Source organism: Acomys minous (assembly GCF_964271855.1).
Source record: "Acomys minous genome assembly, chromosome: 19".
Classification (NCBI taxonomy): Eukaryota; Metazoa; Chordata; class Mammalia; order Rodentia; family Muridae; genus Acomys; species Acomys minous.
The window spans coordinates 24,015,425-24,039,715 of NC_140499.1; the positions used below are offsets into that span (position 1 = coordinate 24,015,425).

At 34.5% G+C, this 24,291-nt stretch overlaps 1 long non-coding RNA gene across 1 annotated transcript; it reads right to left on the reverse strand.

Annotated features, from left to right (window-relative positions):
* Nucleotides 1-742: 742 nt before the first annotated feature.
* LOC311590063 lies at nt 743-23,206 on the reverse strand. The gene is made up of 3 exons (XR_014776752.1): nt 23,054-23,206; nt 2,872-3,018; nt 743-863 (listed from the first exon to the last, which is right to left on the reverse strand). It is a non-coding gene; the product is annotated as an uncharacterized lncRNA (long non-coding RNA).
* Between the last annotated feature and the right edge of the window lie 1,085 nt (nt 23,207-24,291).

Below are 24,291 nucleotides of genomic sequence, written 5' to 3' on the forward strand. Positions count from 1 at the left end.
CAATGGTAAATGTAATTTTAAAAATTTAGTGCCGCTTTCTACAGAAGGATGATAGAGTTGAAAAAGTAGGAACCCTGACTATACTAAAAAGGTTACACATATTAACATATATTAATAAATAGATATTCTTATAGAACACTCCTAGTTAGAAGCTTAAATTGGCTAGGGAACTTCTTAAGGTTAGGCTTCAGGATTTCATGACTGAAGGAGGTAAGCAAATCATTCTATTTCTTAAAATATTCACCCTAGGTAGTACCTTTATTCACTCATAGAATGAAGACAGATAAACATGGTATGGGACTGACTTCAAACGCTCACCCATGGGGAACAGGGTTAGGGTATAATAAGGGGCTTTTGTTGCATTTCGATTAAAATATAAAGCCAAAAATTGGATAGCCAGAGAATGGCAATATAGTTAATATTTCAGACTACAGCAGCTCTGCAGAGACTAGACATATGAATACCAAAGCCCGAAGACACTATGAGAATTGTCTTTGTGTTTGTGATGAGGAAAATGTTTGCGAGGGGATTAAACGTTTTACAAAATGTATATTAGTTCAATTTAAGCAACATCTTGTATCTATAATGGCCATAGTTTGCTAATAAGTTGGATATAGAGTATGTAAAGAAGTTTGGTCTGAGTACTGCTTAGCTGGTGGCCAGGGATAGATGGCTGCTGATCTGATTATCAGTAGAGTACAAGCCTGATAGAAGTTGCTAGCTTAGAAGACACATTCCTAGGGGCAGTTTTATTAGAGGGAAGCAGAATGCACAGATGGGTGTATGTGTGATGACTGAAGGCATGTCCAATTGGAAGGTGTCCACACTCCAGAGAGACAGCTTAAGGTTGGTGCATTGGAGCTCTGCAGAAAAGGCAAAGAGAAAATTGATTTTAGGAGTATATTTGACCAGAACTTATTATAGTCTCTTGTTATAATGTAAAGTACACAGAGGTTAGCAGGGGCTAAGATTTCAGCTGTAATCAGTTGCACTGTACTTCACGGCAGAAAATCAGGTCAGGTTTTGTTTTGTTTTTTGAGATCATGGTGGCTGTAATATCGCTAAAGGGACTATTTGTATAATAGCTTTAGATAACTGTAGTAGTAGTAAAGAAAGATGAAGACAAAGTAATCATTTAAAGCTTTATTCAGTGTTATTCACATGCATGAGTGTTTTCTTGGCCCATAATGAAAATATTCTGACACAGAGAGTGCCATGTCAATGCAAGTGAAAATAAAAGAAACAAATACAGCTGAAATCTTACAGGTAGAATAAACATATTTAAACTAATATATCTAATGTAATCAAAATGATAGAGGCAATTTTCTGACAGAAGAATGAAGGCAGAAAACATAAACTCATAAAATTCAAATAGAACTTTGGGGGGAAAAAGACCATCTTAATAGCCAAAACACTAAGAATGTAACATTTATATAATTCCTGACTCTATCACAGCTCTTCTTGTTACAGGTAATCTATTGTATATGTGTGAAATCATATAAATGTATATGTAAAAATAAAATAAAATAAGAAGAAAAAATTCATTCTGATGAAGTTGTAGCAATGTAACAACATAGAGGAATTCACTATTGTTAATAAGGAATTTCCTAATGGAGATCTGGTTCATGGGTTAAGACCAGATAGCTTAGGTTTACAACTAGGCTTAGCTGTTTAGGAGTTGAGATGTTTTTAGGTCTAGACAGATATTTTAAGCTGATGATGATGAGATATGATAGATATGGATTTACGTTCAGAATTTTAGACACACCAAGATAGGAAAGATGTTTTCTTCAAGACTGTCAAATATAGATGGACAAAACAACAGTGATGTAACATTTATATAATTCCTGATTGTCTCATGGTTCTTCTTGCTGTAAGTAGTTAGTGTACGTATGTGGAATAACATAAATGTAAAAACTAAAAAATAATAAAAAAGATCACTCACTGGTCTTCAAAAAGAAGAATTTTCCCAGCATTCATTTTGGGCTACATACAATTACCTGCAATTCAAACTTCATAGGATCTTACACCCTGTTCTAGCCTTTGTGAGCATCTACAAACAAAGTGTCATGCAGAGACACTGACACGTATATATGTACATGGACAAAAAAATAATGTTTAAAAAACCTATTCCCTGGCTGGGCATGGTGCTACAAACCTGTAATCCCTGCACTTGGGAGATGAAGTCAGGCTGACTGCTGTGATTTCCAGGCAAGCCTGGTCTACAAAGCAAGTCCAGAATAACCAAGGCTACTCAAAGAAACCCTACTTAGGAAAAAAATCAACAAACAAACAAACTATTCCTCTAATGTATCATATACATATACTCTGAAGAATATAAATTTGAAACATATGTGTTGTAAGAATGCAGTCTACACTATTTTAAAAATTATTACAATGAAAACAGAAAAAATATACAAATTTGTAAACATTTTAAAGTTGTGTTTTCTAGTTAGCTTGGGTGTATTCACACGTTAATGAACCTATTCATTCACCCAAATGATAAAAGTATACTAAGTGTTTGCACAGTGACAACTGAAATATCAGGGCATCTTTCAGAATGTATCCCTGCCAAACTTTAATTAAGTGCTATGTTTTTAAATCCTTAAGATATACATTAAAAGGAAACTGTGCTCACAGTGAACACAAAATCCAAACAAATGCACAGTAAAGAGACAGATGAAAAAATATATAATAAAATAAATAAAAAAGCAAGTGAAATAATCAAATAAGTTATTCAAGATAGTTCTGTGCTATGAGTTATTTACAAAATGAAACTTAATAGTAAATTGATATGGGAATAAATCTAAGTAGAATAAAGATGTTAATGGTACATAATAACAGCAGAAATCGTGAGAAAATGATGCTTACATAACCTAGTGGCTAATCTTCACACCTTCATGGTAAAATCTTACTTTGCAGACACTGCATGTATGTCATAGGACATGGAGAAATCAAGTGAGCACTGGCCTGGCAGCTTCATCTCCACTAGATGGTTTTGTAATAGCGTACATACTCCTGAAATAAAAGAATAACTGTTAATCTGATCCAGCTTTCTCCCTGTAATCTGCAATAATGGCTCATTGAAAAGACATGCCAACTAGTGCAAAGTGGCATCAGAATTATGTGTATGATCATGTGTAGCATCCCTGTAGAAGGGGTGTGTAACTTAAGTCTCAACCCAAGCTGAGGAGCTACCAGCAGTTGTCATATTCTCAGAGAAAGTCAATTTTCTCTAAGAGCATAGCCCCTGGTAAGTCAATCACACTCTAGAGGAAGGCCACATCCAGGCATATATGGACAGTGCAAATAGAACTTGAGTTTAAAAACATGGGCACACACACACACACACACACACACACACACACACACACACAAAAACAAACAAAACAAAAAACAACCCATTGGCACAAAATTGGATAGTTAGAAAACAGGAGTATATATGGAAGAGAGGAGGGAGACTATAACAAAACATGTTATGTGGAATTCTTATATAACCAATGTGTGTGTGTGTGTGTGTGTGTGTGTGTGTGTGTGTGTAAAAATAAGTAAGCTGTTATGATAGAAAACGATTTGACATCATTATCTGCCATTACTAAGCAAGTGTATGATTTATTTCAGTCATTTTACTCCAAGATAAGTACTCAACAGAAATGTACATATATGACCATAGACAGGAATATGTTCCAGAAAGTGTATGTAAAAGCTGTTTGTATTATCACCAAATTAGAAAAAACAAAAATGACCAGAGTAAACAATTATGTTATTCATACTAGACAAAATTCAGGAAGCAGTGAAAATAAAGTATATACGTTTTTGCTACATTAAGCTACTTAGAATTCATAAGCAAATAGGTTTACTTATATCTATAAGCTTAAAAACAGAAAAAAATAGTAAATGTGACAGTAAGCATGGCACCACTATCTTACACATACTATTGTGCTATGAACTGAATAAAAGATATAGTAAAATATATTTTGAGCATAATATAAAACAAAATAATACAATCTTAAAATAGTATTTCATGTATATACATTTTTTAAAGAGTTAACAATCCTTGCTGCATTCTTAGCAAAATGATTCTTACACTGGGGAAGGGAAACACCATGACAGACACTGTCACAAAGTTCAAGGCCTGGTGGCACTCAGAGGAAGGACAGCAGGCTACCAAGAAGAGACTTGATACCCTATGAGCATATACGGGGAGGAAGAGGTCCCCCTCAGGAACAGTCATAGGGGAGGGGAGTAAGGGGAAAATGGAAAGGAGGGAAGAATGGGAGGATACAAGGGATGGGATAACCATTGAGATGTAATATGAATAAATTAATAAAAGAGTTGGGTAAATGTACACTAATGCTAAAATAATGTATCAATATTGTATTTACAACTGCAATATACTATATATTTTGGTATTGATCCTGTGTATGTTACCATTCAAGCCATCACAGCTTCATCTTATTTTGCCTGTCTGCAGAAATCTAAAATCTATTACACATATAGGACAGGCTTTGTACAATTAGGTAAGTGTTATAAACCAAGAATGGACCTAATGATGAACGCAAAGGGCGCAGATATAGAAGGTAACAGTGCCTGACTATGTGACACTTCCTGTAGCTTTGAATACATAATTGCAAAGGAAATTGGCGTCAGCATACACACAGATGCAGTGTTGAGCTCATTTTGGGGGACATTCACTTTGTGTTTTCTTTGTTTTCTTTATACTAAATGAATTGAAAATTCTCAGCCACTTGCTTCATAAAAACATAACAGTGTGAAATATTTATTTAAAAATTAATTTTAATTATAGTGGAAAAGGATTAGCATGTGTATAATTTCAATAAACTTAAAACTTATATTTGCTGTTATTTATGTGTGTGTGTTAGTTAATATGTGCACATGGACACAAATGCCCAGAGAGGGCTATAGGTACAGATGTTTTTGACCCAACTCATGTGGGCAATGATATCCAAACTCTGGTCCTCAGGGTAAAGTAATGAGCATCCTTAAGCACAGAGCCAAACCACCAGTTACCTCTTTCTGGATAGTTTGGTAAATGCTCAAGAAATACTAACACTGAAGACATGAGGATTATTTTGAAAGCCATTTTTTAACCTCTAAATTACTTCAGAATTTTATCTGAGCCCTAAGTTTCCAGAACATTCTGGGAATTTAAAAATATAGTTGGTAAACAATTTTATAAAAATTGATTGTTATCTCTTTAATTTAGTAATGTTTCCTTTAAGACAGTGGAAAAATAGTGTATAGTGTTCATTAGCAATTGTTTAAAATTCACTAAACATCCAGTGAAAATTTTCTAGTTCATTTTTCTTTTTATCTAGGATTTCTGACTCTACTTTTTCTAATTTTGTTACTGAATGATAGAAAATTCGTGTAACTTCTCTTGCATCTATTAACCAGATTACTTTTGAACACTTCAAACTAATCTTTTTCTATCATCCTAAGGTCAATCTGTCAGTCTCTTTGTCTCTCTGTCTCTGTTTCTCTCTGTCTCTTTCTCTTTGTCTCTGTCTCTGTCTGTCTCTGTCTCTGTCTCTGTCTCTGTCTCTGTCTCTCTGTCTCTGTCTCTGTCTCTGTCTCTGTCTCTCTCTCTCTCTCTCTCTCTCTCTCTCTCTCTGTCTCTGCCTCTGTCTCTCTCTCTCTCTCCCACCCCCATCTTTCTTTCTTCTCTGTCTTCTCCAACTTCCCTCCCTCTGTGAATTTTGAGAAATGATTTTTACTACGTAGCTGCATGTTGGGTACAAGTCATTATGTAGTCATATTGGACTTGAATTTGCAACAGCTCCCTTGCTCAGTAACTTCAGTTACTTGGATTAAAGGTGTGAGGCACTAAACTCATCTGGATCAGACTTCTTTACAACCACAGGAAGTTACAAGCAAATGACCACAAAGTTGAATTAATTAAGTATGCACAAGGAGCTTCTCTGTGCATCTAAAATATTCGCCTGAGCATGCAGTGTAGGGACACAGAGCATGGTACCACAGATCATTAGCACAGTTCAGTGGATGGGTGACGAATGGTGAAATACCTCTCCAGTGGGAGATTCATAACCTTTGCCATTTGATTTGCTGTGTCACCTTGTAATCACTGTTTTGACCCTATCAACTTGGCATAATAGAATGCAGGACAATGCAGAATGTGGGAAAGAGAAATGTGTTTTTCAGAATATACCACTCTTATATCCCTTAAATTAATAACAACAAAAATATCACATCATAGGTAGTTTGACTAGCAGGATATTATTTTCTCCTCATATTTTATATAAAATAATGGTTCAGAACCCAAAGTTATTCTTTTGGATCAATCTCTCTATGAAACCAACATTTAAATTCATGCCAGGTATTTTAAATTCTAACACATTCAACTTTTGTTTTGACAAAGTGGCAAATGCAAATGATTTCAGGTAAAGAAAAGCTCCCATATCACATGAGGATATATGCAAGAAAATAGAAAAATAGAATTAGAAAATACTGTTTCCTTGATTTGTGACTTGCCCTCAATTGCCCATTATATCTGTGGTTTTGTTTAAATGCTTTACATAAATGTTCTAAGGTAGAAATTTCTATGGAAACTAAGTGATAAGGTATCACTGAACAATGGTGTGTGCCTGGGTTTTTATTTCATTGGTCTAACTCATTGATCATTAGGACTGTATCATGAGCATATTTTATGCTTTAGAATAAACAAGTGTAATAGATATATATTGTAATATGATTTTAATCCATGTTTTATAATGGTAATATTAACTGTTACCATATAAATTGTATTACATTTTATAAATATCAGATAGTATGTTCAGATATCTTGTTCCATTTATATGTTTTTAGCAAAATAATTATTATGTATTATCCAATGAATTGTCCCATTTACATTCAGTTTCTTGTGTGCCTTCTAGACTTGTATTTAGGTGAATTTTATCTCTGATGGAAGGAGATTTGTTTTAAGCCATATTATATACTGCAAGTTTTAAAAGTATGTTTTTGTCTTACAAATCTAAAACTCTCATATCTCTAAAAAATTGATATGACCCTGGTTCTGAGTATAAATGATTGCTTTTGGTTCTTTTAACATGTATCATTTAATTACATTTCCTCAACTTGTTCAATTCAGCATCTTTGAAGAAGACGTAGTATTCACTAGCTCTGGGATAGGCTTTCCTGGCACAAGTGTTAGGTGATATCAGACAGAAGAAGTCATGATCCTCCAGAAAAAAACATAAAGCAGCGTGGTGCACCAAAATCAATTAGCACAGGGGCACAGATTTCAATCCATCAGCACTGAGATGATTCCTTCTTACCGTATTAGTTACATGCTCTTATGGAAGATAATTGCACACACGAGAATAGGATGATCATCTGAATACAATAGGCCAAGTTGGTAATTGAGGTGAATAATTTGTGTAATAAAGTACATTTATTTAAGGGACTTGATTACCCATATTCATTATCTGCACGATGTGAAGTGCTCTACTTTCAATTCTTCTTTAACTAATGAGGACATCATTCTAACATAATTAAGATAATTAAAATGTCAAAATTATAATCCCTATATAATTTATTACTTTATGTTTATGGTTGGAATTATTTTTATTTTATAACAAATATTTTAGCCTCCTAAATACTTAATTTTAAAATATTTGATTGTGGTATTTTAATATATTAGCTTGTATTTTTGTCTTATTTTTCTTTTTTATTCACTTTATATGAATGATAACAAGCACATCCAAAACAACAAGTATTCTATAAGGTTTTATAGTGGCCTTTTCAGTCTTAAATTTTTACAAAGTAAATAATAAAAATTCTGAATAATACATCTTATACTGGTTAACAAATGGTATGTGGCAAGTATTTGACTTTAGGAATCATTTGCATGTTAGGAAAATGCTTTAAAAGAAAGCATTTGTGTTTCCCAGTACAGAGGTATATGGCAACACGAAATAATGTCTGCAGCATTGACATGTTTTTTTCTAAGGTCCAGAGACTGGGAATGAATCAGACTGTGGAGCTTTAACAAGGGGACTCAGGGCTGTGCTCACTGAGACATTCCTTTAATCACACCATGATATAGAACAGGACAGTGCCTTTTAATTTGAAAGACCCTGCTCAGAATGAGGTGAGTCACTGTGGATATAGATGATCATCCTTCCTCGACCTTATAATAAAATAATATTACAGCTATGTGTCACCATGCCCACTAATTATTTAGGCTCTTAATATATGCAATGCTTACTTATATGTTAGTAACATCGCTATAAATGTTGATGATATACTTATCACCTATTTATAACCTAGAACACAATATAATAAATATTAACACATTAAATCATTTAGAAAGTCATGAAAAACAAAGCACATAGGAGTGAATTCAGGTAGAATTTTAAAAGTATTTAAAATATTTGCATATCTGTCACTAACATAAGTAAACATTAAGACTATCCCAAGTGATCTTAACAAGAACTTTTATGGAGTTGTATTACTGATTTTACTGAGTTCCCTTTGGTTTAAACATTTTGCATTATTTCTTAGTTATTTAATGATCTTGGCCTTTTACCTAACTTCAATAAGACTTAATTTGATCCAACATGTGAGTATATTGGCATTAGTACTTTCAAGAGAGAAACAAAATTGAGATTATTTGTATGTATGTGGGCAACAATTTTTGCTTTAGTCAAGGCAACTTGTTCTGATCATATCTTTATTTTACTTTCACTTCAAATTCCAAGCAATAACAATTTAATGTAATTATAAAAGTCATTTTCTTCTTGATGTATATGCATACAGTGTTTACAAATACTGAAATTGGAAATAAAAGGGAAAATAGACTCAAAACAACACTTAGTATATAGTTATATGCTATGTCTGCTAGCTATTCCAACTAATTTGGAAATTGAAGATGTTTGAATCTCACATTTCATACTAGTATAAAATATAAAAATAAAAAATAAAAATAAACATGATTTATCAAAAATTATGATTTTATATGTGAGAACATTATTTTAATTAAAATGAAAAGTACATTCCTAAATTTTAAAGTTACTAGAACATTAAAAGATTTTATCTCCTCTTATAATCTTATGTTGTTGGGATTTTTGTTTTTGTTTGTTTCATGTTATTGAAAATAATTCACTGACTATTTTAATTTTGTTTTATCTTATTTAGATACAAATTCCTTATATTATCATAAGCTATAAACTTGAAGCAAACACTTTTTAACTTCATATTTACGCCAAAATTAAGTTAATATGTTTGTGATATTGGTTGTAAATTACTAAAGAACACCAGTAGTCTGGGGTTTTTTCTAGTCTCTCTTCAATAGTGGTGGAGTAAAATGCATGCCCAATGAAAATAAAAAGTGAGAAAGGAGAGGGAACCATGCTGTAGCTGCCTAAATTGTGAAATTTGAATAACAATAGCTTATGACAGAAGTAGCATAAAATGGACTAAAAAAGGTATAGTGTTAAGAATTCTGAAAACATAGGCACAAAGAAACTGGAGGAATTCATCCCACATACAGCTTCTTCAAGATTGTTAAAAAACCTTAGGCGTTATAGAAATGTAGCCTGTCATCCTTTCCCTGTCTGTAACCCCTCATCTTACTTTCTTACCTGTGTCCATTTGCCTTTAAACCTAACCTAAACTCTCATCCATCATAAAAAGCATTGCCTGGCTTATTGGGGAACCTAGCAGCTGGGACATATATTTTAACCTAGCCAAGACCCATTATTTATCTGTTCACGTGTCTGTCTGTTTTAGGAATTCAAATAAACATTGAGTAAATTAATAAAAACACCAAAGAAAGATTGTTAAAAAGCTAGACTAGTGAATTATTGATTAACAATGCAAACTCTGAAAGAAATTAGGAAAACACCGGTTAAAGACAAATTAACAACATAAATGAGCACTTCTGTTTCTAAATGTGACGGTATTGGAAGCAATTATACGAGTTAATTTAGAAAATAAAGCTCAAATGTGCAGAGCTGTGGTCTTCCCTTCCTGCAAGGCTCACTGGACACTGGCCCCTGAGGACAAAAGGGGCAGAAGCAATGAATGGGGTTTGCGTGGCCTTGAGTACAAAGGAGAAGACTTCCAGGAGTCAGCACCAGAGAGGCAGCTCATTTTGTTGTTTCAAGGGTAAGCTGTATAAGGTCTCTTAGGGTTATGGGTGAGGAGTGATTGGTCCTAACACAGTAACTAATTATCACAGGAGCACCAGGATGAAATGGGACTTGTGTGCTGACTCATGCAGTTCTTTCAGGAGGCTCTGTGCAGGGTCATCTTTCTGGCAAGGTCAAGCATCTGTGCCTAGAGATAAGGTCAGGCAGAGAAGAGAAAGCCCCGCTAAGAAAGGGAATCCTCCGATGTGTGCCAAACCCAGAGAGCTATCCAGACATGGTGGACTGTGACCTTAATAGCAAGGTCTTCCAACATAGAATTGTGAGGGCCAAAATGTCTGTTTCAGAAGAAAACTTTGTATTTAAACAATAGATCGTTTAGCGTACACTAGTCCAAAATCTTTTTTGAATTATTATAATTTATTCGCATTACATCCTGATTGTAATTCCTTCCCTCTTATTTTCCTGTTCCCACCCTCCCTCCCTTTGCTTTTCTATTCCCCTCCCCTATATCTCAGACAGGTTAGGTTCTTCTATCCCAGTATCTAACCACAGCCTATCAGGTTTATTTGGATAGCCTGCATCCCCTTCCTCTGTGTCTCCACAGGGCCTTTCCACCAAGGGGCGGTGATCAAATCTCAGCACCAGAGTTCTTGTCAGAGGAAGTCCCCTGCTCCTTGCCCCCTTCTCATGTGGAGAGTGACCTGCTCATAGGCTACATCTGAACAGGGGCTCTAGGTTCTCTGCTTGCAATGTCCTTGGTGTGTGCATCAGTTTGTGCCAGGCCATCTGGGTCCAGATTTGCCAGCCTTGATAGTCTCCCTGCGGAGCTCCTGCTAATCCAAAATCTCATGGCTTTGTTTAATGCAAACTCTAATTTTTATATTCAAAGAAAATGTGATGATCTACTTCATTATCAGTGCCACTATCGTCTCTGCAAAATGTAGCATCAGGAAATGTGATTATTTTCACTTTCCTATGGGGCTAGACAATGAGCTTCATATATTCAAGAAAATAATGTGATTTTTCTTCCCAGAAGGCTAGTTTTTTCAAAAATACTTACTAGTCATTATTGACTATATGGGCTTTGATGTTTTACATGCCATGCTTCTGAAGAAACTGTGAACAGTGTAAGTACTGCTTATGTGTACTTTCATATCACCTTTAAATTTGTGTTGGTGACTTTGCCAATTGTCTTAATTGGCCAAGTCTTACTAAATAAAGGCAGTTACATTACCTTACTTCATTTCTTAAATTTGTTCATAGGTTAACATCATTTTCTTCAAAGGAAAATTACAATATGCCTTTACACGGCTTATTCTATTAATTTAAGTGTTTGTAGTAAAAAATATGGAAATTAGGCCTTCATGAAATTGTATTTAGATAGCAATGCAAAGAGGCCTTGAAAATAACATTTTGCTTTTAATAATCTAATATTTGTATGGTTTTACGTATTTCTGGAGTGCATGTTACTAACTACGTACATAATTTTGTGGTTTGAATGTGAAGTCTGCCTTATGGTCTTATGTATAGAAACTTTTAGTTAGTATTGTTTGTAAAACCTGTGGTCTCTTCAGGAGAAAGTTGTGGCTGGGGGAAGCCTAGGGATATAATACCCATTTCTTTTCACTCTCATAGTACTTGTTATGATGTGCAGCACATTCTCAAAGCAAAACTGAAATAAACATTTCCTTTCTTAAGTTGTTAATAAGATATTTTTTTCCATAGTAACAACAAGTATAATTAACATAGAAAATTGGAGGCAGCCCCTCGGCTGAATCTGCCATTTGGTTCTTAGGCCTTTGGAACAAAATGACTCGCTGAAGAAATGTGGGAGAGTTTGCAGTTATGGCTTTTAGAGAGGTTAGCATGCTGAAATGCAGTTTAATGAGCCACTGTGATAGCAGCTTGGAAGACATGAATGCTGAGGTGAAGAGTGGCAGCCCAGCTCAGGCGGTTGGCTTCTGAGGTAAATAAGGTCATTCTCAGGAAAAGACCTAAGCTGAAAGAAATGAAATCTATAAAATTTTACAACTTTTGACAGTGTTTTTGACATAGAGAAGTGATGAGAAAACAACTATATTTTTAAAGAAAATTACTCTAAAAGAGAAACTTCATCCCCCCGCCCCCCATTGGAAAGATAAAGTTGTAGTGAAAATAAGTCTCAAACCATGGAAAGCTCCATTTTGTAAAAATGTAAATTTCTTTAACAGGACCTGAACAGAGAATATTACTAAAAACAAGCAATGTTAAAAACCATATAGTAAATGTTTTTTTCTAAGTCCTCATGGATAGACAGTTGGAACTCTAACTCAAGGGACCAGCTTCTGTACCAAACAGAAAATAGAATGCCCCATGGTAGGGGTATACTGGCTTTATAGATGTCGTAGATGCTGAACTGAGGAGGTCGCAGAGCCTTTTACTAAGGTCCCAGAAAGCCTTCTGGGTCCACACATGTGTGGTAGAATGACGTCCTTTGAAGAAAGCCTTTGAGTGGTCACTGATTGGAATGGGTTAAATGTAAAATGAGTTGTAATGATGATTCATGAATAGTGCTGTGTCCGCTACAGAATGCTATCATCATGGAATGAGGTCTGCCAAAGGGAATATGAATGCTAGGGAACAGCTATGAGGGTGCTGTGTATCCCAAGTCTGTTGACTTCATGGCCACTCTATCACAGACCTCAGACTCCACACAAGGAAGTAAAAGGACGTGCCATTCACTCTGTTAGGATCCTCCCTTTTGGGATGGGATTGTTTTCTCTGTGTTGTTGTGTTGTTGTTGTTGTTGTTGTTGTTGTTGTTGTGAGACATCCTGCCATTAAGGACAAGACTTTGACACTTTATATATGTTGGATATTAGCACTTTGTCAATTGTAGTGTTAGTGAAAATCTTTTCCCAGTCTATAGGCTGTTGTTTTCTTCTGTTGACAGTGTCCTTTGCCTTACAGAAACATTTCAGTTTCATGAGGTCTCAATTATTAATTTTTCATCTTAGACCCTGAGATCTTAATGTTCAGGAAGTTGCCTCCTGTGCCAATGAGCTCAAGGCTCTTCCCCACTTTCTCGTCTAACAGATTTAATGTGTCTTATTTTAGGTAGAGGTCTTGTGTTTCTGTTTGTGTGTTTATTGCTCTGAGACAGGGTTTCTCTGTGTAGTCTTGCCTGTCCTGGACTCACTTTGTAGACCAGGATGGCTTAGAACTCACAAGGATCTCCACCTATCTCTTTCTCCAGAGTGCTGGGATTAAAGTTGAGTGCCACCATGACTGGCTTATGTAAAGGTCTTTAATCTACTTGGCATTTAGTTTTGTGTAGGATATAAATATGGACCTAATTGCATTTTTCTACATGTATCCATCCAGTTAGAAGAACAGCATTTTTTGAAGATGCTATCTTTCTTCCATTGGATGGTTTTGGCTTCTTTGTCAACATCAAACATAAGTGTATAGATTTATTTCTGGGTCTTCAATTAAATTCCATTATTCAAACAGCCTATATCTATGCCAGTACCATGCCATTTTTACTTTTATGTGTTTCAAATTAACCTGAGATTTTGTCATAAATCTAGCATGTGCTATGTACATTGAATATGATTAAGGAATGTTAGATAAAATGTTATATATAAAAATATTATATGTTATAATATACATAGGTATATGTATATATGTATCCACATTATGCTTCTATATGTGGATATATGTATATTTATTCTTTTTTACATCAGTTATCTTTATGTGTATATATTGGTAGAAAATATCTCTCTGTTTCTTCTTTTATTTGAAAAATAAAGAAATCAAATGTGTTTCTTAAAATAAATGAATGTCAGAAATCAAAGTTAGTTTTGTTTTTTTTCTTATTAGTATGTTATTTATATTAAAATGACATGTTTAAATTCTGAAAGTTAATATTGATTAAAGAGAAAAACTAAATAAAACCAGAACACTCTCCCATATGTTCAGTAGTAAAGAAAGAAAAAAAAATCCATAAATATGCCCACAGAAACAGGAAGAAAAGTGGTCCTAGATGCGCAAGATAGAGTGTTTAAAATGGCATGGGGATAATATGAAAATGTGGTATGTGAAAGTGAGTGAAGAGCCTCATCCTTCACTCCATAAACACTCTGTGAGATGCTGAAAGGGAGGCATATGGAAGCTCAAACTTGACTAGAAGTGGGAATTTCCTTACAGTGATGGCAATGATTTTGTAACTTTTTTTTTTACTTCTAAGATGTGTGCTGAAGAAATCAAAAAGTGTCATATTTATCATAAGCTGTTTAGAATGTTTTCTTTTAAATAGAAAATCATGCTCATAGCCTACATACAAGAACATGAGTATCTTCTTTAAAGCCTACATTTTCACAGACCAAATATCAGCTGTCATTTAAATTTGCACAAATCATAAATAAGTATCAAACAGCTATTTAAATTATGCTACATGAATACTTTTAATTTTCAAACACACACATGTATTTATATGTATACATATGTGAAAATGTAATAATGTATTATTTAATAGACACCATTGTATACTTAACTCTTAGTGATTACTAAACAAAAATTTTAAATCACATTAGGAAACTTTGAAAGAAAACTCAAGGCACAGTACATAAATGGAATAGAGGCAGGATGTGAAATATTCATTGGTAAAGATATATGCTAATATATTTAATACTTCAGAAGAAGATTGTGATACTTATGTGTAGGTACTACCAACTGTACCATTAATTTTACTATATCTTAAGCAGTTATAAGTAGAATACAGGAAAATACAATCCAATCCTTGTCATATTGCTGTCATTAATATAAGAACTGAAACATTTGCATATCATGTATATAATACATGCATATTTTATGTCTCCTTATATATTTATAGACATGAAAATATGTATGAGTATCAAGATTTGTTTTGATATTATTTCACCATTTTAAAATATTTTGAGGATATTCCTAATTGAAAAGGCTGAACTAGCGTGTGAACAACCTCATCACTCTAATACTTTACTTTTCAACTATGGAAAAGTTTTCATTACAGAAAAGGTCACAGTGATCAAAACGTAGTTTATTTGAGAAGAAAATTTGTATTACAAATCTATCCTTGGGGTTCAATTGACGTGTTCTTACATTTGAATTTATAGTGAACATCTTCTTTTGCATATGCAAGTAGTAGAGGGTGGTGGAAGAAACTTTCAAAGTATTAATTCACTCCATTTTAATTTCACTTTTTCACTTGAATTCCCCAAGTTCTATCACCTAGCCAAATTCTGCAGGCGAGATCTCAGTGACTCATTTCTTCAAGAGGACAGTTTCTATGGAACCTGTTATAATAAGTAAGAAGTGAACTTCTTTGGATTTCATGAAGTTAGAAATAAGTTCTGTGAAATGACAAGAAAAAAATACATATAGAGTAAGTCCTTCTGTCCTGAAACATTTATTAGCAGTGTGAGACATCATTTTGGATTGACTGCTACATTACTGTTGGTCAGGTAGACTGGCTATAGTCTTAGCACCCACAACACAAATCTTGTTTTTTAGTGTGTAAATTGTTAGTAGTGCATTAGTAGGAACTTGATGTCCTAGACACAGAAGGAAAAGAAAAATTTGTTATTTTGAAAAGAAGCAAAATATCTTTGAGTTTTCCCAAGAATGATCTCTGCTGCTATTGGAGAGGCCAGATAATTGTAGAAAAGTATTGTTCAAATCCCTTAAGTACTAAACATCATCCAAGCTAACAGGATGGACTATCTGTGTTCTTTCTCCAAGCTTAATTAGAATTTCTACTCAATAGCACCAAATATGTTGCTCAGAAAAAGTTATTCGATTTCTGATACTTAGCTTTTATCCTGAAGTTTGTTACCTTATTAAAAATCATTTTTAGATCACCTCTCCTGCTTCTCTGACCTTAGGACTTAATGGAGTTGTAGTATGTATGGGAAGGCTTGACTACCAGGCTAAGTGTTGCTGGACAGGTTTCTCTGAAGATGGAACCCTGATGCAGTGGTTGAGCACCCTCTAGTCATATATGTAAATATGGAATATGTTTCAAATAGGAAAATATATGAACTAAAAAACTATCATGAGATACTATATTTGAAAGGGATTAATTTTAAGCTGGTAAACAATAATTTCTTTTTTTGTGTGTAGTGCATACATACTATTTTTTCTTGTAAGCCCATGACAGTTTTTTTATGAAATGGAACTGTGATGTAATTACTTGCCTGAGATTGACAGCAGCAGCCAGTCTAGTACAGATTTTTATGACATGCTAATTTCCCATCTGTCCAGGGTATTTCTTTTCATGTGCCAGTGTTTTAGTGGAAAGTTACAAGAATTGAAAGCCTTCTCTTCTTCTAATTGCAGGTTGACAATTGTTAATGCAATATTCTTGCTTAGGAAAAAAAAAACACATGCCTCCTCACTTTTAAAAGGGTCACTTCATGAAAAAAAATAGTTCATTATAAGCTCTTAATTGAAAATTATTTTCTACTGCAGTATGCAATCTCTGTCTGTCCATTATTCCCTCCCATCCCTAAAATGCCCAGAGCCTTCACGTTAACTAGCCCTAATATCCTCTGTACGTTCACCTTTTATCCCTTCTAGATGCTGCGATTGCTTCATTGAATAAACAATATGAAGGACAATATTCATGTAAATCTTATACTATGATTAAGATATGGAAATTATTCCATTTATTTCTCTTCTAAGGAAAGGAAAAAGTTCCCAAGACATGCAAAGATGACTTAAACTTTAAGGTAAAGGAAAATGAAAGTTATATCAGAAAATATTATGGATCATTATCTTTAAATTTCACTTCGATTTGTTCGAAGTGTGTTACATTTTTACCAGCAATTTTAAATTTTTATTTGGTGTGTTTCTGAAAACAAGAGTCTTCCCATTCCTGCTCCTGCTTCATTTTACAGGAAACCTTAAATTCATACTCTTGCAGGTAGTTTTTGAGTAAAACATTTGAGAGATACTATGCCCTATATCAACACTGAACCATATCATTATATTATCTTATAAATAGGTTAAACACATTATGGAAGGGTATTGATGGTGACTTTTAAGTGCAATGCATCAGATTTGGTACATAATAAATCACCTTAATTAGGTATAGCATAGAAGAATACAGGCTATGGTAGACAAGACAAGGCTTTGGACATCCTATAAAGACGTAGGTTTTGTGTTAATCGGTGTTCTATTGCTTTGAAGAGACACTATGAACACAACAACCCTTATAAAAGGAAACAATGAATTGATGCTTGTTTACAGTTTCACAGTCCATAGTCTTTATGGCTGAAGGTTGGTAACACCAAGGCAGATGTGGTGCTGGAGGAGGAGCTGAGAGTTCTATATCAGGATCTGCTGGCAGCAGGAAGAAAGAGATGCTGGTCATGCCTTGAGCATCTGAGACCTCAGATCCCAGCTCCAGTAACACACTTCCTCCAGTAAGGGCATCACTACTCCAACAAAACCACACAACCTAATTCTTCTCAGTAGCACAACACTCTGATGACTAAGTACTCAAATTTTATGAGCCTGTGGGACCACTCTTATGCAAATCACCACAGATTTTAACTCAATTTCCAAAGTACAGAAAGTTATCTCAAGCATGCTTCAAATGACCTGGGCAATAGCTGCTCTCACTTAGTATATTCATAAGGGTCTTTGAGTCAGTCTTTACCTTTTAATTAATTCAGTTGAAAATCTTTTTTCTTTTTTTTTATTAATTAACAATTTTAATTTTTTACGTATACATTTATATTATTACACATATATACAATAAACTACAAATAGCAGAAGAACCAAACACAATCAGAAATTATATAAATGTTACAATATTAGTGTTTTTGCTATTTTTCTTTGACAGCTTTGAAGAAAATATCTTTCCTATCTTGGTGCATCTAAAATTCTGAATGTAAATCAATCTCCATCGCATCTTGTCATTATGAACTTAAACATCTATCTAGTCCTAAAAACATCTTAACCCCTAAGCAACTAAGCTTCATTGTAAAACTAACCTACCTGGTCTTCAACTCCATCAGAGACTTGAGAAGTAATAAACTTGATTACCTGAGTATGCCGGGAGTGGAGCAGGTTAGTAGCTTTCCAGATGAGAAGATGACAGGTAAAAAATTTTAATTTGACTAAGCCAATTTTAAAATTATGTGTATTTTTTCTCCTTTATTAATTTATTCTTGTTACATCTCAATGGTTATCCCATCCCTTGTATCCTCCCATTCTTCCCTCCCTCCCATTTTCCCCTTATTCCCCTCCCCTATGACTGTTCCTGAGGGGGATTACCTCCCCTGTATATGTTCATAGAGTATCAAGTCTCTTCTTGGTAACCTGCTATCCTTCCTCTGATTGCCACCAGGTCTCCCCCTCCAGGGGACATGGTCAAAGGTGAGGCACCAGAGTACATGAGAAAGTCATATCCCACTCTCTACTCTACTGTGGAGAATGTTCTGCCCATTGTCTAGATCTGGGTAGGGGTTTAAGGTTTACCGCTTGTATTGTCCTTGGCTGGTGCCTTAGTTTGAGCGAGACCCCTGAGCCCAAATCTGCCTATCATAATGTTCTACTTGTAGGTTTCTAGGACCCTCTGGATCCTTCTACTTTGCCATTCTTCCATTCTTCTCACATCTAGAGTACCACTAGAATGTCCTCCCCTCTGTCTCAGTTTCCTGGTAAGTGAAGGCTTTCGTGGGACATGCCCCTTGGGCTAATATGTAGATATAAGTGAAGAGCACCAGCTGCTCTTCTAGAGGTCCTGAGTTCAATTCCCAGCAACCACATGGTTCCCAACCATCTGTAATGAGATCTGGTGCCTTCTTCTGGCCTGCAGACATACATGCAGACAGAACACTGTATATATAATAAATAAATAAATCTTTTTAAATAAATAAATAAAATTATGTGTATTTGTGGAAAAGGTAAATGTATCAGTGCTGATGAGATAAATAAATCCTCAGCTGATATGACAGTTACAAAGAGCAGCATGTCCCCATTGGTGCAGACCTGTGCCTTTCTAAAATGTATTGGAAATCTCTGAATGCAGACTAACTTCCTTACATTAATATTTTTGCTTAATTAGCATTAAGTGATGACTGCAGTTCCCTGGAGTTATCTGTAAACTTTTTTAAAACTTCAGCATGATTCTAACATTATCTCAAAATCTTCTTGATAGCAGATTTGATCATATTCAAATGTTCTCAAGCTGGGTTTAGGTATAACCAAAGCCTAAAGTTCTGATTTTGACTTTTAGAAACAAAACACCTTTTCACAAAATGGGAATTAGGGCATACATAAAATAATTTCTAAACAATTATTTGGATATTTTATCAAAACTTCAGGACATGGAGGCAGTAAGGAATCATAAACAAAGACAGAAAGGCACAGAGAAGGTAATAAGATCAAATCATTTATGCATGACATCTTCTCCAGGCCTTACCTGCAGGAAGAGGTGGGGAATGGCAGCTGGTAAGCAAAGGTGTTGCTATTACCACTTCTGCGGCCGTTTCATTAGAATCTTCAAAGAAATGTATCTCCTCAGGGGATCTCAGAGGATAAATACCAAATAGGTTTTACAGAAATAGAAACGCTCAAACTATGGCACTAGCCAAGGACAATACAGGCGGTAAACCTTAAACCCCTACCCAGATCTAGACAATGGGCAGAACGTTATCCACAGTAGAGTGGAGAGTGGGATATGACTTTCTCACATACTCTGGTGCCTCACCTTTGACCAAGTCCCCTGGAGGGGGAGACCTGGTGGCAGTCAGAGGAAGGACAGCAGGTTACCAAGAAGAGACTTGATACCCTATGAGCATATACAGGGGGAGGTAATCCCCCTCAGGAACAGTCATAGGGGAGGGGAATAAGGGGAAATTGGGAGGGAGGGAAGAATGGGAGGATACAAGGGATGGGATAACCATTGAGATGTAACAAGAATAAATTAATATAAATTTTTTAAAAAGAGAAATATCCTATAGAAAAGGTCTTTTAAAAATAGTGGATGGAGTAATAGCAAGGTGGGAGCTGGTAAAACACCACATAGTGGAGCAACTAGAAAAAAATGTCTACAAGTAAAGGTGCAAAGAGAAAAAAAAAAAAAAAAAGAAAGGAAAAAACCCTCATCCTGTAATGCAAATGTTTCTCAGATGACAAACAGTCCAGAATTATTATATGGATAATTTATTTTTGAATGAATGAAAAAAGGAGATGACACTTAAAGTAGTTTATACATACATACATGCATACATACACATACACAAATACATACATACGTACATACATACATACATACATACATACATACTAATAGAGGTAGCAGTAAGAACATTTAGGAGAAAACATTGGTATATTTAATTCAAATAGTACAGTGCATCAATTTCAACCAAAGGAACAAATACAGTTTTCTAGTTCATAACTCTAACCTTCAGAAAATAAAAATGAATTAAGTTTATAGGTATTCCAAGGTTAAATGGGCTGAACTTATGCTCCAAAATTTACTGTTATGTCTGAGAGTTTTTAAAAATCCTTCAGGAAATTGGATTTTTATGCTTCTTTTCCAGTGTTCAAAAATAAAACAAACATAGAAAATATATAACAAAATCAAATATTTTAACTTGAGTCATAAACAAAATTAAGAGTTAGAGATATTGCCAATTTTGAAATTCTTATGACTACACAGTGACATAGCACAGCAGTATTAAATATTTTTCTCAGATAGTATATATTTCAATGAATTTCATGGTTCCTTGGATCTTCTTATTTCCACACATAAACCTGTAATCTTTTTATAGCATCGGTTTTAAATAATTTTCTCTCTTTTGTTGATTATGTTGATGGTGTATGTTCTAACTACAATAAATGAGGCTGAATACTGGTTTTTATAGCTAATTCATTTTTCCTATTTTCAATGCAATTCCTGTCAGTGAACAAGTGTCTTCCATAGCTACATACCCTTTGCTAAATCTTATTATGTGATAACAAAGCATAGTAAAACCAGCAGCTATGTATTTCTGTTTCTTGTTCTTTATTACCTATTCACAAGACTGTTTTTAACTCTATTCTAGAGACAAAAAAAAGTGCTTAAAAATTAGGATTTAAGTTCTATTCCTTGAGAAAAGACCTTCAAAAACATTTCAGTTTCTACAGAAACAGAATCCTAACAGAAATATGGTTCTCATATTCTTCAGATGCATATTAATTCATGTGATGAAAAAACGCTAGCTATGCTAGCCTCGTGAGCTACAGAACACTAGTACTACACCTACTTATGCAAACAATTTAAGTTGCTTCAGTTTATTGGTAATGGCTTCAGTGTAGTGTCTTGGCTAAGTATGTTAATTCCCGTACTAAAGGGTAAGCAAAAATTGCCAAGATTTTGCAGCCAGCCTAGGATTGCATAGTGAGACTTTGAATCCGAAACCTAAATTAATAATAATAATAATAATAATAATAATAATAATAATAATAGCTACTACTAGTAGTAATCTCAACAGCAGGCAAGTATCACTTAAACAATTGTGAATTCTATCTGCTCACATGAAGTAGCTTATGTTGGTTTCATCTGTTAAAAGGTTGTCATTCAGTCTCCACGTGTGGAGAGTGAGGGCTGACTGTGACACGATCTCTGGTGCCCCATATTTGACCACTTCCCCTTGGTGGGGAGGCCTGATGGCACTCAGAGAAAGAGTAAGTAGGCTACCAAGAAGAGACTTGATAGCCTATGACCATATAGTGGGGGAGGAATTCCCCCTCAGTCATGACCTAGGGGAGGGGAATAGGGTGAAAATGGGAGAGAGGGAAGAACTGGAGGATCCAAGAAATGGTATAACAATTGAGATGTAATCTGAATAAATTAATTAAATGAACAAAAGGTTATCATTCAGCTGTCACACATATATCAAATCATGTATCAATATCAAGCCTATTTAAAATATCTTCATAAATTGTGTTCTTCCTGGGATAAACTTTATGTAGCATAGCAGCTGATTAAATTGCAACTTCCTAACAAGTAGTATGAAAATGAAACAAAAAGCTTTTATCAGATAACTTTGTTTTTCTGGTTGACAATAAATATTTCATGCTTTTCATGTTCCTAACATTCTCAGGCACAGCCTGTGAAGAATCGTATATACTCTAAAAGATAGACACAAAAATATTCATGTATGATAACCCCTGCCATTTTTTTTAAAGCAAGGGGACTTTTTAATACTTCTAGCACATCTGATAAGTGACTTCAGTGGTCTTCTGGAAACAACCAATTCCTCTTGAAAAGGTATCCCTTTCTACTTATTTAAACAAAATCCTACAAATGACACATCATCTAATTGTTTTAATACTGAAAACTTAAGTAATTTAGTAGTGCTTACTTAGGTAAAGGCCAGCCTGGATCACCATTCTAAACTGAGAGTTTTTCCCTTGTAATTTGATGTTATTTGCGAAGACTGTGAAACTACTGCAGCGTTCTCTGGCATAAGCGTATTTTCTAATGAAGAACCATCCTTCAAATATCATCCCCTCAGGTACTTTGCCTTTCCATTCTTGTATAAAAATAATAATGTTTGTTGTTCTAAAACTCACTTTTTATCTAGACACCCATTTTTAAACTATCTGTCTTATAGTAATCCAGAACCTTAGGTGACAGAGCATAAATTGCCTCGGTGAAGACAGTCCATTTTTAGAACGGAATTAATATCTAAGCCCGGTGACTTAGGAGGGAGGAGAAAAAGGAAGAAGAAGATGTGAATGGGGAGAGTAGTAGGTAAAAGGAGATGAAAATTGATAGGTAAAGAAGTCAGAAGATAAAGAACGAAGGAGTGAAATGACCAAATCCTATATAGGCTGCCAAAAGAACTCAACTTTCAGATCTGCACAAGGCTTGAGCACTTTTTCTAGTCTTCCAAGACTCACCCGTTTCAGAGGTCTAAGAATCAGGAGACTTGAGCTGGATAGCTTACTCATCAGAATAGCCGAAGCGTCTTTGTACTTCCTTGTTTCTCTCCAAAAAGCTTGCCTATATGGTGTACACACTAGAATCCAGCAGTCTGCACTTCCACATTTCTACTCTTGGGCTCTGATTCACTGTGAAGAAAATATGGTGATCTATGTAGCTTTCGGTCCACATTCTTGATTTTATTCTTATTTAAATTGTTAGAATGTTGTGTATTTTTTTTTAACGTAAGTCTACTTTACATCAATTTTATTCATATCAATTTCAAGAACTGGATATTAGGTTTAAACAAATACAACCATTTAAATTTTTAGCATTTTAATGCTATCCCATAAAGGTGGAAAAATGCGTTTAAATGAAATGATGAGACTTAAAAAACAGACTCCTTTCAGAGAGATACAAAAAGTATATGGAAGTTTCTAAGTACAGCAGAAGGCAGGAAGTACCCCTGATCTTGAAAGGTGATTGATTCTTCAGAGAAACAGCAGTGAGAAAGGCATGGGAGAAAAAGGCTGACAGGCAGAAACTATGATTATCTCTGTAAAAGAATCATAGACTTTCAGGATTTTCTATAACATAAAGGCAAGTTATCAGTGTTAATAAAAATAAAGAGTGACTTATAAGCAAGTTCTAACTGAGATACATATTAAATATTATTCAAAACATTGATATTGAGAACATTATTATTGGATACTAAATGAGCATTATAATGCTTTATGGTAAAATGTAGAACTTCTCAGGTTCCCTGTAGGTATGCCAATAAATACTACTTAAATATGGACAATTCAAATTTTTTATTTAGCCTGTTGACATTTAGTCTAATAAAAATTTCATCTAAACACTATTTAGAGCTGTTACATCCATATGGGATATGTATGCCCAGAGCTTTGCCAGAGGCAAAATGTATCTGTGTTGATAGAAAGAGCATTGTGCTTTTTTTCTGATTTTCTCTCATGGCTTATTCAGGCAGTTCCTTCAGCTTTTTCAAAGTGCTAGTGTTTGTATTGTGTGTGTACATCTTTTTAATATTTATTGTTGCTGTTGGTTCTTTTGTTTTGAACTCTGTCAAGAGGTTGTATAGCTTTCTTTGATGTGAAAAAAGGCAATAGGGTATATTTTTCGTAAAAATGAGTCGGGCTTACAATAATACACTTCTATACTAACAAATAAAAGCATTAAATAAATGTAATTACTCAGG